The 12,449-nt window shown below is 42.6% G+C and overlaps 1 protein-coding gene across 1 annotated transcript in view; it reads right to left on the reverse strand.

Annotated features, from left to right (window-relative positions):
- The window catches only part of LOC110043793 (uncharacterized), a 198,503-nt gene that overhangs the window by 152,714 nt on the left and 33,340 nt on the right, over nucleotides 1-12,449 (reverse strand). The window lies entirely within an intron of this gene.

Below are 12,449 nucleotides of genomic sequence, written 5' to 3' on the forward strand. Positions count from 1 at the left end.
CACAGTATACATGATGTATACTGACATGTATAATGACATATAAGGAATCCTGCCACAAGTGTATAAGATCCTGGTATTTTTCTTGGCCAACCCTGAAATATACTGATCATTATACGGACCTTATACATCCTGCCGCATCCTTATATTTGTCTTATACCAATAGATATACTGCCTGTGTACGACCTGAGGAAGGCTCCTTATACCGACGATTTTATGCAGTGATATTACATAAGTCCACATAACGACATTGTGTATCAATTTTAAGCGTAATCGGCCGACCTTTATTTCCAAGTCTGCTCCGGTCTCTCAGGCAGAAGCTCTAAAAGTAAAGTGGGGCTATATTTCGGCCCAGAAGCTCGAAAGCGAGCGTTCAAAAAGTTTTCCTGTGTCTATTTCACTGCAAACCAAGGCCATCAGGAGTTAGTTTAGAGTCCCCGGAACTAGAAAATATCCTCCAAGTTCCGGGAAATCGAGCCGAAAATGGTCAAAATCAAGATGCGCGCAAGGCGGTCTCGGCTACGCTATGAGTCTTAAAGTGAAGTGGGGCTATATTTCGGCCCAGAAGCTCGAAGTTGAGCGTCCAAAAAGTTTTGCTGTGTCCATTTCACTGCAAACCAAGGCCATCAGGAGTTAGTTCAGTGTCCCCGGGACTGGAAAATATCCCCCAAGTTCCGGGATATCGCGCCAAAGTTGATCAAAATCACGATGCGCGCAAGGCGGTCTCGGCTACTCTATGAGTCTTAAAGTAAAGTGGGGCTATATTTCGGCCCAGAAGCTCGAAACCGAACGTTCAAAAAGTTTTGCTGTGTCCATTTCACTGCAAACGAAGGCCATCCGGAGTTAGTTTAGTGTCCCTGGGACTGGAAAATATCCCCGTAGTTTCGGGAAATCGATTTGAAGTTGGTAAAAAATCACAATGCGCGCAAGGCGGTCTCGGCTACTCTATGAGTTTTAAAGTGAGGTGGGGCTATATTTCGGCCCAGAAGCTCGAGAGTGAGCGTTCAAAAAGTTTTGTTGTGTCCATTTCACTGCAAACCAAGGCCATTAGGAGTTAGTTTCGAGTCCCCGGGACTGGAAAATATTCCCCAAGTTCCGGGAAATAAAGCCGAAGTTGGTCAAAATCACGATGTGCGTAAGGCGGTCTCCCCTACTCTTTCAGTCTTAAAAAGAATTGGGGCTATATTTCGGCCCAGAAGCTCCAAAGTCAACGTTCAAAAAGTTTTGCTGTGTCCATTTCACTGCAAACCAAGGCCATCAGGAGTTAGTTTAGAGCCCCCAGGACTGGAAAATATCCCCCAAGTTCCGGGAAATCCAGCCGAAGTTGGTCAAAATCACGATGCGCCCAAGGTGGTCTCGGCTACTCTATAAGTCTTTAGGTAAAGTTAGGCTATATTTCGGCCCAGAAGCTCTAAAGTGAGCGTTTAAAAGGTTTTGCTGTGTCCATTTCACTGCAAACAAAGGCCCCCAGGAGTTAGTTTAGAGTCCCCGGGGCTGGAAAATATCCCCCAAGTTCCGGGAAATAGAGCCGAAGTTGGGCAAAATCACGATGCGCGCAACGCGGTTACGCATACTCTATGAGACTTAAAGTAAAATGGGGCTATATTTCTGCCCAGAAGCTCCAAAGTGAGCGTTCAAAAAGTTTTGCTGTATCCATTTCAATCCAAACCAAGGCCATCAGGAGTTAGTTTAGAGTCCGCAAGACTTAAAAATATCCCCCAAGTTCTGGGAGATCGAGCCGAATTTGGTCAAAATCACGATGCGCGCAAGGCGGTTTTGGCAACTTAATGAGTCTTTAAGTGAAATGGGGCTATATTTCGGCCCAGAAGCTCGAAACCGAGCGTTAAAAAAGTTTTGATGTGTTAATTTCACCGCAAACTAACGCCATTAGGAGTTAGTTTAGCGAGCCCAGGACTGGAAAATATGCCCCAAGTTCCTGGAAATCGAGCCGAAGTTGGTCAAAACACGATGCGTGGAAGGCGGTCTCGGCTACTCTATGAGTCTTCAAGTAAAGTGGGGCTATATTTCGGCCCAGAAGCTGGAAAGTAAGCGTTCAAAAAGTTTTCCTGTGTCCATTTAACTGCAAAATAAAGGCCATCAGGAGTTAGTTTCCAGTCCCCGGGACTGGAAAATATCCCCCAAGTTCCGGGCAATTAAGCCGATGATGGTCAAAATCAGGATGCGCGCAAGGCGGTCTCAACTACTCTTTTAGTCTTAAACTGAAGTGGGGCTATATTTCGACCTAGAGGCTTTAAACCGAGCGTGCGATCGTTTTACCTGTGTCCATTTCACTGCAAACCAAGGCCATCAGGAGTTCGTTTACAGTCCCCGGGACTGGAAAATATCCCCCAGGTTCCAGGAAATCGAGCGGAGGTTGGTCAAAATCACGATGCGCGCAAGGCGGACTCGGCTACTCTTTCAGTTTTTAAGTGAAGTGGAGCTATATTACGGCCTAGAAGCTTGAAACCGAGCGTGCGATCGTTTTACCTGTGTGTATTTCACTGCAAACCAAGGCCATCAGGAGCTAGTTTAGAGTCCCCAGGACTAGGAAATATCCCCCAAGTTCCGGGAAATGGAGCCAAAGTTGGTCAGCATCGCGATGGCCGTAAGGCGGTCTCGGCTACTCTATCAGTCTTAAAGTAAGGTGGGGCTATATTTCGGTCCAGAAGCTCGAAAGTGAGCGTTGAAAAAGTTTTCCTGTGTCCATTTCACTGCAAACCAAGGCCATCAGGAGTTAGTTTAGAGTCCCTGGGACTAAAAAATATCCCCCAAGATCCGGGAAATCAAACCGAAGTTGGTCAAAACCACGATGCGCGCAAGGCGGTCTTAACTACTCTTTTAAACTTAAAGTGAAGTGGGGCTATATTTCTTCCCAGAAGACCAAAACCGAGCGTACGATCGTTTTACATGTGTCCATTTCACTTTAAACCAAGGCAATCAGGAGTTATTTTAGAGTCCCCGGGACTGGAAAATATCCTCCAAGCTCCGGGAAATCGAGCCAAACTTGGTCAAAATCACGATGCGCGCAAGGCGGTTTCGGCTACTCTTTCAGTCTTAAAGAGAAATGGGGCTATATTTCGGCCCAGAAGCTCGAAAGAGAGCGTTCAAAAAGTTTTCCTCTGTCTATTTCACTGCAAACAAAGGCCATCAGGAGTTAGTTTAGAGTCCTCGGGACTCGAAAATATCCCCCAAGTTCCGACAAATCGAGCCAAAGTTGCTCAAAATCACGATGCGCGTAAGGCGGTCTCACTACTCTTTAAGTTTTAAAATGAAGTGGGGCTATATTTCGGCCCAGAAGCTCGAAACCGAGCGTCCGCTCCTTTTACCTGTGTCCATTTTACTGAAAACTAAGGCCATCAGGACTTAGTCTAGAGTCTCCGGGACTGGAAAATATCCCCCAAGTTCCAGCAAATCGAGTCAAAGTTGCTCAAAATCACGATGCACGTAAGGCGGTCTCATCTACTCTTTAAGTCTTAAAATGAAGTAGGGCTATATTTCGGCCTAGAAGCTCAACACCGAACGTGCGCTCCTTTTACCTGTGTCGATTCTACTTAAAACTAAAGCCATCAGGAGGTAGTTTAGAGTCCCCGGGACTGGAAAATATCCCCCAAGTTCCAGCAAATGGAGCCAAAGTTGCTTTACTTGTGTCCATTTTACTGAAAACTAAGGCCATCAGGAGTTAGTTTAGAGTCCCCGAAACTGGAAAATATTTCCTAGGTTCCGGAAAATCGAGCCAAAGTCGCTCAAAATCAGGATGCGCGTAAGGCGGTCTCGTCTACTCTTTCAGTCTTAAAATGAAGTGGGGCTATATTTCGGCCTAGAAGCTCGACACCGACCGCGCGCTCCTTTCACCTTTCTCCATTTTACTGAAAACTAAGACCATCAGGAGTTAGCTTAGAGTCCCCGGGATGGAAAATATCCCCCAAGTTTCGACAAATCGAGCCGTAGTGGCTCAAAATCACGATGCGTGTAAGGCGTTTTAGTCTACCATTTCAGTCTTAAAATGAAGTGGGGCTATATTTCGGCCTAGAAGCTTGACACCGAGCGTGCGCTCCTTTTACCTGTGGCTATTTCACTAAAAACTAAGGCCATCAATAGTTAGGTTTGAGACCCGGGATTGGAAAATACCCCCAAGTTTTTGCAAATCGAGCCGAACTTGGTCAAAATCACGATACGCGTAACACGGTCTCGGCTACTCTTTGAGTCTTAAAATGAAGTGGGGCTATATTTTGACCTCAAAGCTCGACACCGAGCCTGCGCTCCTTTTACGTGTGTCCATTTCACTGAAAACTAAGGCCATCAGAAGTTAGTTTAGAGCCCCCGGGACTGATAAATATCCCCCAAGTTCCAACAAATCGAGCCAAAACTACTCAAAATCACGATGCGCGTAAGGCGATCTCGGCTACTCTTTTAGTCTTAAAATAAAGTGGGGCTATATTTCGGTCTAGAGGGTAGACACCGAGGGTGCGCTTCTTTTACCTGTTTCCATTTTACTAAAAACTAAGGCCATCACGAGTTAGTTTAGAGTCCCCGGGACTGGAAAATATCCCCCTATTTCCGGGAAATGGAGCCAAAGTTGGTCAAAATCACGATACGGATAAGGCGGTCTCGGCTACTCTTTTATTCTTAAAGTGAAGTGGGGCTATATTTCGGCCCAGAGGCTCGAATGTGAGCCTTTAAAAAGTTGCGCTGTGTCCATTTCAAAGCAAACCAAAGTAATCAGGAGTTAGTTTAGAGTCCCCGGGACTGGAAAATATCCCCCAAGTTCCGGCAAACCGAGCCGAAGTTGGTCAAAATCACGATGCCCGTAAGCCGGTTTCTGCTACTCTTTCAGTCTTAAAGTGAAGTGGGGCTATATTTCGGCCCAGAAGCTCGAAAGTGAGCGTTCAAAAAGTTTTGCTGTGTCCATTTCACTGCAAACCAAGAACATCAAGAGTTAGTTTAGAGTCCTCGGGACTTGAAAATATGCGCCAAGTTGCGGGAAATAGAGCCGAAGTTTGTCAAAATCACGATGCGCTTATGTCTGTCTCGGCTACTCTTCCAGTCTAAGACCGAGTTTTCCAGAGGACCACGCAGGAGTAATACATGCCATCTCTCTTTTTTGGATGAAACTTTGCCAGATTAAAGGTACTACCCAACAACTCTAAAAGACAAAGTGGGCGGGCTTTGTGATTTTTCCATTAGGAGTTAGACCACCCCCCTTGGTATTTTGCCCAAAATCCCCAAAATGTCAGTAAAATAAGCATCAATTTTCAACACCGCTCCTGCTAACAGGATACATGGCATTTTATTGGTATTTCACACAAATAAAGATTAAACCTATGTTAGTTCACACCAGGAATTTCAAGTCATTTGAAGTGACAAGTGCCAAACAAGGAATGTCATTTCCTATCCATGTCACGCAACATTTAGCTATAAGGCAAATTAGCTGAAATTCTGACTCAAATATTGCTTAAGTCCAACTTTCTAAATTAGAACTACTTTCATCACAGCTTAGAGTCACCCTTGGCCTGATGAAATCAAAAATAAAATTTTTGGCATCTGTTTTGGCAACATGACAAGAGACTAGTTCTCACAAAGAGACAAGGGCGAAATCTAAAAATATTAATTATTATAGAATCAGTTTATCAAAGTTATTTCTATGTTAATGTCATTAACAAAGTCTTTGAATATTATTTTGGGCAGTGGAAGCTCAATGAATGCAAAACTCTTTGCAATATCCCTTAACCCTCGGACGTACAAGGCGGGGGGTAGGGTGGATGCCATCCCCCTAAGAAGGTATTTTCAAAATTTTGAAAAGACGATTTACTCTAAGGGGCTGAAACTTTCATTAGCTTTTCATTCATCCTTCGCGGATATTTTGATATGTCAATTGTGTGTCCATCATTTTTTATGTTTCCATAGCAACCACTAGTTTCATGTAGGTTTGGCCAAAAATCAACTTTTTTGACATAATTCTGTATTTTTTCCAGTTTTCTTCATCAAATTCCAGAAATTCACCAATTTGTACATTTCATGAGCATTCTGGCTTGATTTTGTATCAATTTCCATTATTTCTCGATTTTTTAAGAAAAAAGTAAAATCCAAGATAGCGGATCCACGATGGCGGGTCAAATGACGTCATTTGGCATCATATGACGTCACAACCAACAAAATTATGGTATCATTTTGTGGAACAAGCTCAGGGCTATCTAATCAATGTAAAGTTATTTCGCTGTGGCTAAACAGAGCGCAAACCCAAGAGGGTTCCATCCATTTCCCCCTTATACCACGGTGGGGATACGAGTTAGCTTGTACATCCGAGGGTTAAAATAACAGTGCAAAACACCTAAATTCTAATTTGTAGAATTTAAATACAGGAATAAAGGGCTGTGATGTTTACATTCTAAAAAATTGACTAGTTAGATGAGAGTTTTTCTGGGCAAATCTCACTTTTTAGATTACCTTTGAAACCCTGCTCGAGCATCATGGGCGGGTCACATGCTTGATGTTGCAATTGATTATTGTCAACTCTTACTTTACACTTGGCATACAAACTCATCAATCCTGAGAGGTATTCTTTGCTGGCATTATTGTTTGCCCTCATATATGAACTCTTGAGCTCACCCAATGAATATCCATTTCATCCGAATCGAGTTAAAAAAACATCTATGATTTTTTTACTTTGCTGCATCAGGCAGGCAAGTAAATCTTAATTAGTATAAAGATAAAGATTGTGCATATAATTTTGAAAGCATGGGAACAAGAACCAAAGACCTTGATCAGCAGCAAATAATATCACTAAGTGATAATTAATAGTTTGTTGTTGTTATTGTTATTATTTATTATATTTATTTATATTTATTGTTGTTATTATTTATTATTTATTCCCACTGCGTAAGGAATTTCAATCTCTATTTATAGATGTGCACACTCCAATGATAAGAATGGCTTCGATATTTTGCTCAATTGTAACTTTTTGGAAAGAAAAACTCGACAATACCGGATGTTACCTTTGTTCTCATTTCATCCACTCACTTGCCAGCCTTAGAGAGTGCACAGGCATTAAGATCGTCAGATATGATTTCAGTGATCCACAGGCTGGAAAGGACCTCTGTGACAGAGAAATTGCCACAGTGCAGAGCCATGTGCGTTGTAACATAAATGAAGGCCACGACATTAAAAGTGCTAGTGATATCCTATGGCGGGTTAAGGGGTGTCAGACATCAATAATATTGTTAAGACTCAGGAGTCAGGCCAGACCTTGAGGCACACAATGTTCGGAATCTGTCTCTAAAATTTTTTAGCTTCAATTCCGGAGGTTTGAAAGTGTAGAAGGCTTATGATATGGGCCCTGGTAAGCGTTTCACACCTGCACATGAGGAGTGGATTTGAAAGACCTCAAGGGCCTACAGACTTATGCATAGAGCAGCCCTCAAATGTACTGCAAGAGAGACTGCTACTTTTACAGCCAGGGGTTTGACAAGTGTCAGCTCCAACAGCCTCAGTCTAGGTATAGTTAATAGAAGGGGATTATTATGAAACTCAACAAAGTTCTTTGTTGTATGTTTTTGTTCTCTTTTTTGGCCTTGACCGTGCGCAAAACATAATTGTTGTATACGACTGGCCGAGTGACTGACCAATAGAAACGTTTTGGTTACGTAATTCATGCATAGCGTATGAGTGCAAAAAAAGATTTTGCACCGTCGTGGACCTTCCAACACGAATCGTGGCATCTTTGTTTGCTCCTTTGATGTTTGCCGGGCTTCATAACCATTCCCCTCTATTAACTATGGTCTAAGACCTTGCAATCTATTGAAGAAGAGTCCCAAGTTGTTAAAAGCTACAAGAGTGTATTCCTCCTACCCTGAAGAGGGATTCATAAAAGCATAGCAGTCTTTTGCATTCTGCAGACACTTGGATGCGGGCAAACACGTAATGAAGTTAGAGAGGGAAACGACATAGACAGCATCAAGATAAAATGGGTTGAAATCCCAAACGTCCTTTAGTGATCATGATCCACGTGAGAAATCTCAAAGGGATGGGTCTGAAAACATCACGAAGAGGAACCCGAAAAGAACGTTCTTGGAAGGTGAGGGGACAGGACGAAAGTGTAGTGAATGAGTGCGGTAAGATGAGACTGTGCAAGACAGTAGTGGCAGGAAAATGTCCAGCAAAGAAGAGTAGCTTGCTGCAGACCAAATAGCCCAGTACTTCAGCATGTTGTCTGTAATGTACAGAAGTGGCCGACTAGCCATACACCAGGCGTATCTGAATCAAGATGAAACAGAAGAGATCTTGACCAGGCTTGCAGTACGAAGACAGTACTACTTGCCAGCAACTTTACCATCCACCATATAGAATATGTAACATAGTCTTGTGACCAGAAAAAACAAGTCACTTATTTCACAGCGCCATGGAGCTATAGATATACTCAGGAGGTTACTAAGCAGAAAAGAAAACGATAGCCAAGAGCCACTCAAGCTTGTTGAGTGCCTAGAAAAATTTGAAAAGTTCAACTGGGCCAAACCTTGTTAAACCTAAGACACTGGTGCCGTGTATGTTGTCATGTGTGCTCGCTAAGGGATATTGCAAGGAGTTTTGCATTCATTGAGCTTCCACTGCCCAAAATAATATTCAAAGACTTTGTTAATGACATTAACATAGAAATAACTTTGATAAACTGATTCTATAATATCTAATATTTTTAGATTTCGCCCTTGTCTCTTTGTTAAAACTAACCTCTTGTCATGTTGTTTGAACAGCTTTTGTTACCAAAAAATAACAGATGGCAAAACTTTTATTCTTGGTTTCATCAGGCCAAGGATGACTCTAAACTGTAATGAAATTAGTTCTCACTTAGAAAGTTGGACTTAAGCAATATTTGAGTCAGAATTTCAGCTAATTTGCCTTATAGCTAAATGTTGCGTGACATGGGTAGGAAATGACATTCCTTGATTGGCACCTGTCAATTCAAATGACTTGAAATTCCTGATATTAACTAACATAGGTCCAATCTTTATTTGTGTGAAACACCAATAAAATGCCATGTATCCTGTAAGCAGGAGCGGTGTTTAAATTTGATGCTTATTTTAGTGACATTTTGGGGATTTTGCGCAAAAAAACCAAGAGGGGTGGTCTAACTCCTAAGGAAAAAATCAAAAAGCCGGCCCACTTTGTCTTTTAGAGTTGTTGGGTAGTACCTTTAATCTGGCAAAGTTTCATCCAAAAAAGAGAGATGGCATGTATCACTCCCGCCTGGTCCTCTCGTAAACTCGGTCTTAAAGTAAAGTGGGGCTATATTTCGGCCCAGAAACTCGAACGTTAGCGTTCAAAAAGTTTTGCTGTGTCCATTTCACTGCAAACCAAGGCCATCGGGAGTTAGTTTAGAGTCCCCGGGACTGGAAAATATCCCCCAAGTTCCGGCAAATCGAGCCGAAGTTGGTCAAAATCACGATGCGCGTAAGGCGGCGTCGGCTACTCTTTCAGTCTTAAAGTGAAGTGGAACTATATTTCGGCCCAGAAGCTCAAAAGTGAGCGTTCAAAAAGTTTTGCTGTGTCTTTTTCACTGCAAAACAAGGCCATCTGGAGTTAGTTTAGAGTCCCCGGGACTGGAAAATATCCCCCAAGTTTCGGGAAATCGACCCAAAGTTGGTCAAAATCACGATGCGCGTAAGGCGGCGTCGGCTACTCTTTCAGTCTTAAAGTGAAGTGGAACTATATTTCGGCCCAGAAGCTCGAAAGTGCGCGTTCAAAAAGTTTTGCTGTGTCCATTTCACTGCAAACCAAGGCCATCAGGAGTTAGTTTAGAGTCCCCGGGACTGGAAAATATCCCCCAAGTTCCGGGAAATCGAGCGCAAGTTGCTGAAAATCACGATACGCGTAGGGCGGTCGCCGCTACTCTTTCAGTCTTAAAGTGAAGCGGGGCTACATTTCGGCCCAGAAGCTCGAAAGTAAGCGTTCAAAAAGTTTTGCTGTGTCCCTTTCACTGCAAAACAAGGCCGTCAGGAGTTAGACTTAAGTCCCCGGGACTGAAAAATATCCCCCAAGTTCTGGGAAATCGAGCCGAAGTTGGTCAAAATCACGATGCGCGTAAGGCGGTCTCGGCTACTCTTTCAGTCTTAAAGTGAGGTGGGGCTATATTTCGGCCCAGAAGCTCGAAAGCGAGCGTTGAAAAAGTTTTGCTGCGTCAATTTCACTGCAAACCAAGGCCCCATAAGAAGTTAGTTTAGAGTTCCCGGGACTGGAAAATATACCCCAACTTCCGGGAAATGGAGCCAAAGGTGCTTAAAATCACAATGGGCGTCAGGCGGTCTTGGCTACTCTTTCAGTCTTATAATGCAGTGCGGCTCTATTTCGGACTAGAAGCTCGACACCGAGCGTGCGCTCCTTTTACCGCTGTCAATTTCACTGAAAACTAAGGCCATCAGGAGTTAGTTTAGAGTCCCCGGGACTCGAAAATATCCCCCATATCGGCAAATCGAGCAATAGTGGCTCAAAATCACGATGCGCGTAAGGCGGTCTCGGCTACTCTTTGAGTCCTTAAGAGTCACTGACTGAAAATATCGAGAATGGCTGGCCAGGTTAGAAAAATCGAAAATCCTGAAACTTTGCCTAAAGAACGCTTTTAGGGAGCCACTTTCGAAAATTTTATTCCCATTTTCTTAGAATTTAAAGTTTCCGAGAAATTCGCAAAAAACGAAAATGTAGCTTTTTGCCTTATTAAATATGCAAAAGATATCTGGAAAATTGACAAAGTTCTCGGTATTCGCATTGAGACAATTTACAAAACTAGAACTCGGGGTAAACCTAGCGTAAAAGCTTTACTTTTCTTCTATCTAACAATAGGAAGTTTTAAATTTTTCAAGTATTTTGAAGGATTCCGTAGGCCGTTGAAGAATTGCCTTTTCAAGCCCCTATGAAAACGGCAAAAATTACGTAGTTTTACGGGCTTAAAGCGCATCTTGGTATGTCCGATATGGAACTAAAACAAGTACTGTGTAAAAGAATGTCGTTTCTGCTATAATAATATGGAAAAAAATTTCTGGGCAATCGAGGTTCACACAGGTAAAATGCAAAAGTTCGCGACAGTCTCTTCTCAAATTTGCATAATGCTGTATGTTCAAAGAACTCTATTGTTGAGCACTCTAGTCTGTTTTTGTTCCATTTGTGGGCCATACTTTGTGGGAATATACAAAAAGAGAGTTGATCCATGTCGTTATTACAACAACATTGTTTCATTATTTCACGCAAGGTACATAAAACTACAGAAAAAACCCAAAATATAAGTTCAAAGTCACATCAACTAAACACGCTACATGTATTACGTGACTGGTGTCACGTAATATTTATTTTCAGTCAGCTCCAATTGGAATTACAAGATTATTGAGGTTTAGACACTTGCTTACAATAGAGACATATCAGGGTTTGTCTTTCCCGTTTATATACACTCGATTAGTCTGCAAATATTCGAAAGGAGACTGGTCTTTTCGAGTAAATTTTAGCATGTGTCTCTATTTTGATCTTGATGGAAAACGAATTAATTAAATACACGAAATGAAACGAAGAGGTTTTATTAAAAACGTGATCCAGCCAGACCAAGGAAGCAAGTTTTCTTGAAAAATAGAGTAAGACTTTGAATCGATCCCGCGATCTGACCTCGGTTGGAATTCGGCTTAGTCCAAACGTCTTGCTTCTGCCGCTCCGAACTTAAATAAATTAGTCCCGGCAGTGGCAATGACAAGAGAACAGCGGTGATTCCAAACGTCGAGTTCAATCAGTCGCGCGGACGATCGGCAGACGCTTGCTTTGCTGAAGGCCATTTTAAATGCTTCAAATATTAGCAACGGCAGCTGATGCAGCAGGCTATGAATTCAGTTCGGAACGGTACGTAAGAGCACGCCGAAGCCAAGTCGCGCTACACGGCATGCAAACTTTAGTCATTCCCCGGGAGGGTGGGGGGGGGGGGGAGTGGGAGACTCATATAAAATAACGGGGGTTCTCGTCGTTCAGTTCAGGGGTTAATCTTCAAAACGTCCACTGCGAGAGCTTTTGTGGTACCTTTTACGGGGATTGAGCCGAAAAATATGACAGGGAATAATGCGTTATGTAAACAGTTGTCAGTTTAACCATCGATTTTCCCTCTTTCTTTTATTATTTGGAAACTACTAAGGCTTAATAATTGAAGACACAACGACAGAAAAACACAGTTAGAAATATATCAAGTGGTCATTCTATGAAGAGACTTTTCAATTTTCGTCAATTATGCAAAAAAGTTCACCTAGCCTTAAAAACGTTTGTGTTTGCTGGCGCGCGTTCTTACAAAACATTTGGGCAGTGCCCAGATTTTTTGTTCCAAATACTGACTAAAGAAGACCAAAAGGTGTTTAAAGTATTTATTTCGACCCGATATTGGGCAAACTAAAACGCCTTTTAAGCCCGTAAAATTACGCAATTTTTGCCGTTTCCATAGG

The sequence above is a fragment of the Orbicella faveolata genome, unplaced genomic scaffold (genome assembly GCF_042242905.1).
Source record: "Orbicella faveolata isolate gen_17 unplaced genomic scaffold, um_ofav_v1 contig_34, whole genome shotgun sequence".
Taxonomy (NCBI): Eukaryota; Metazoa; Cnidaria; class Anthozoa; order Scleractinia; family Merulinidae; genus Orbicella; species Orbicella faveolata.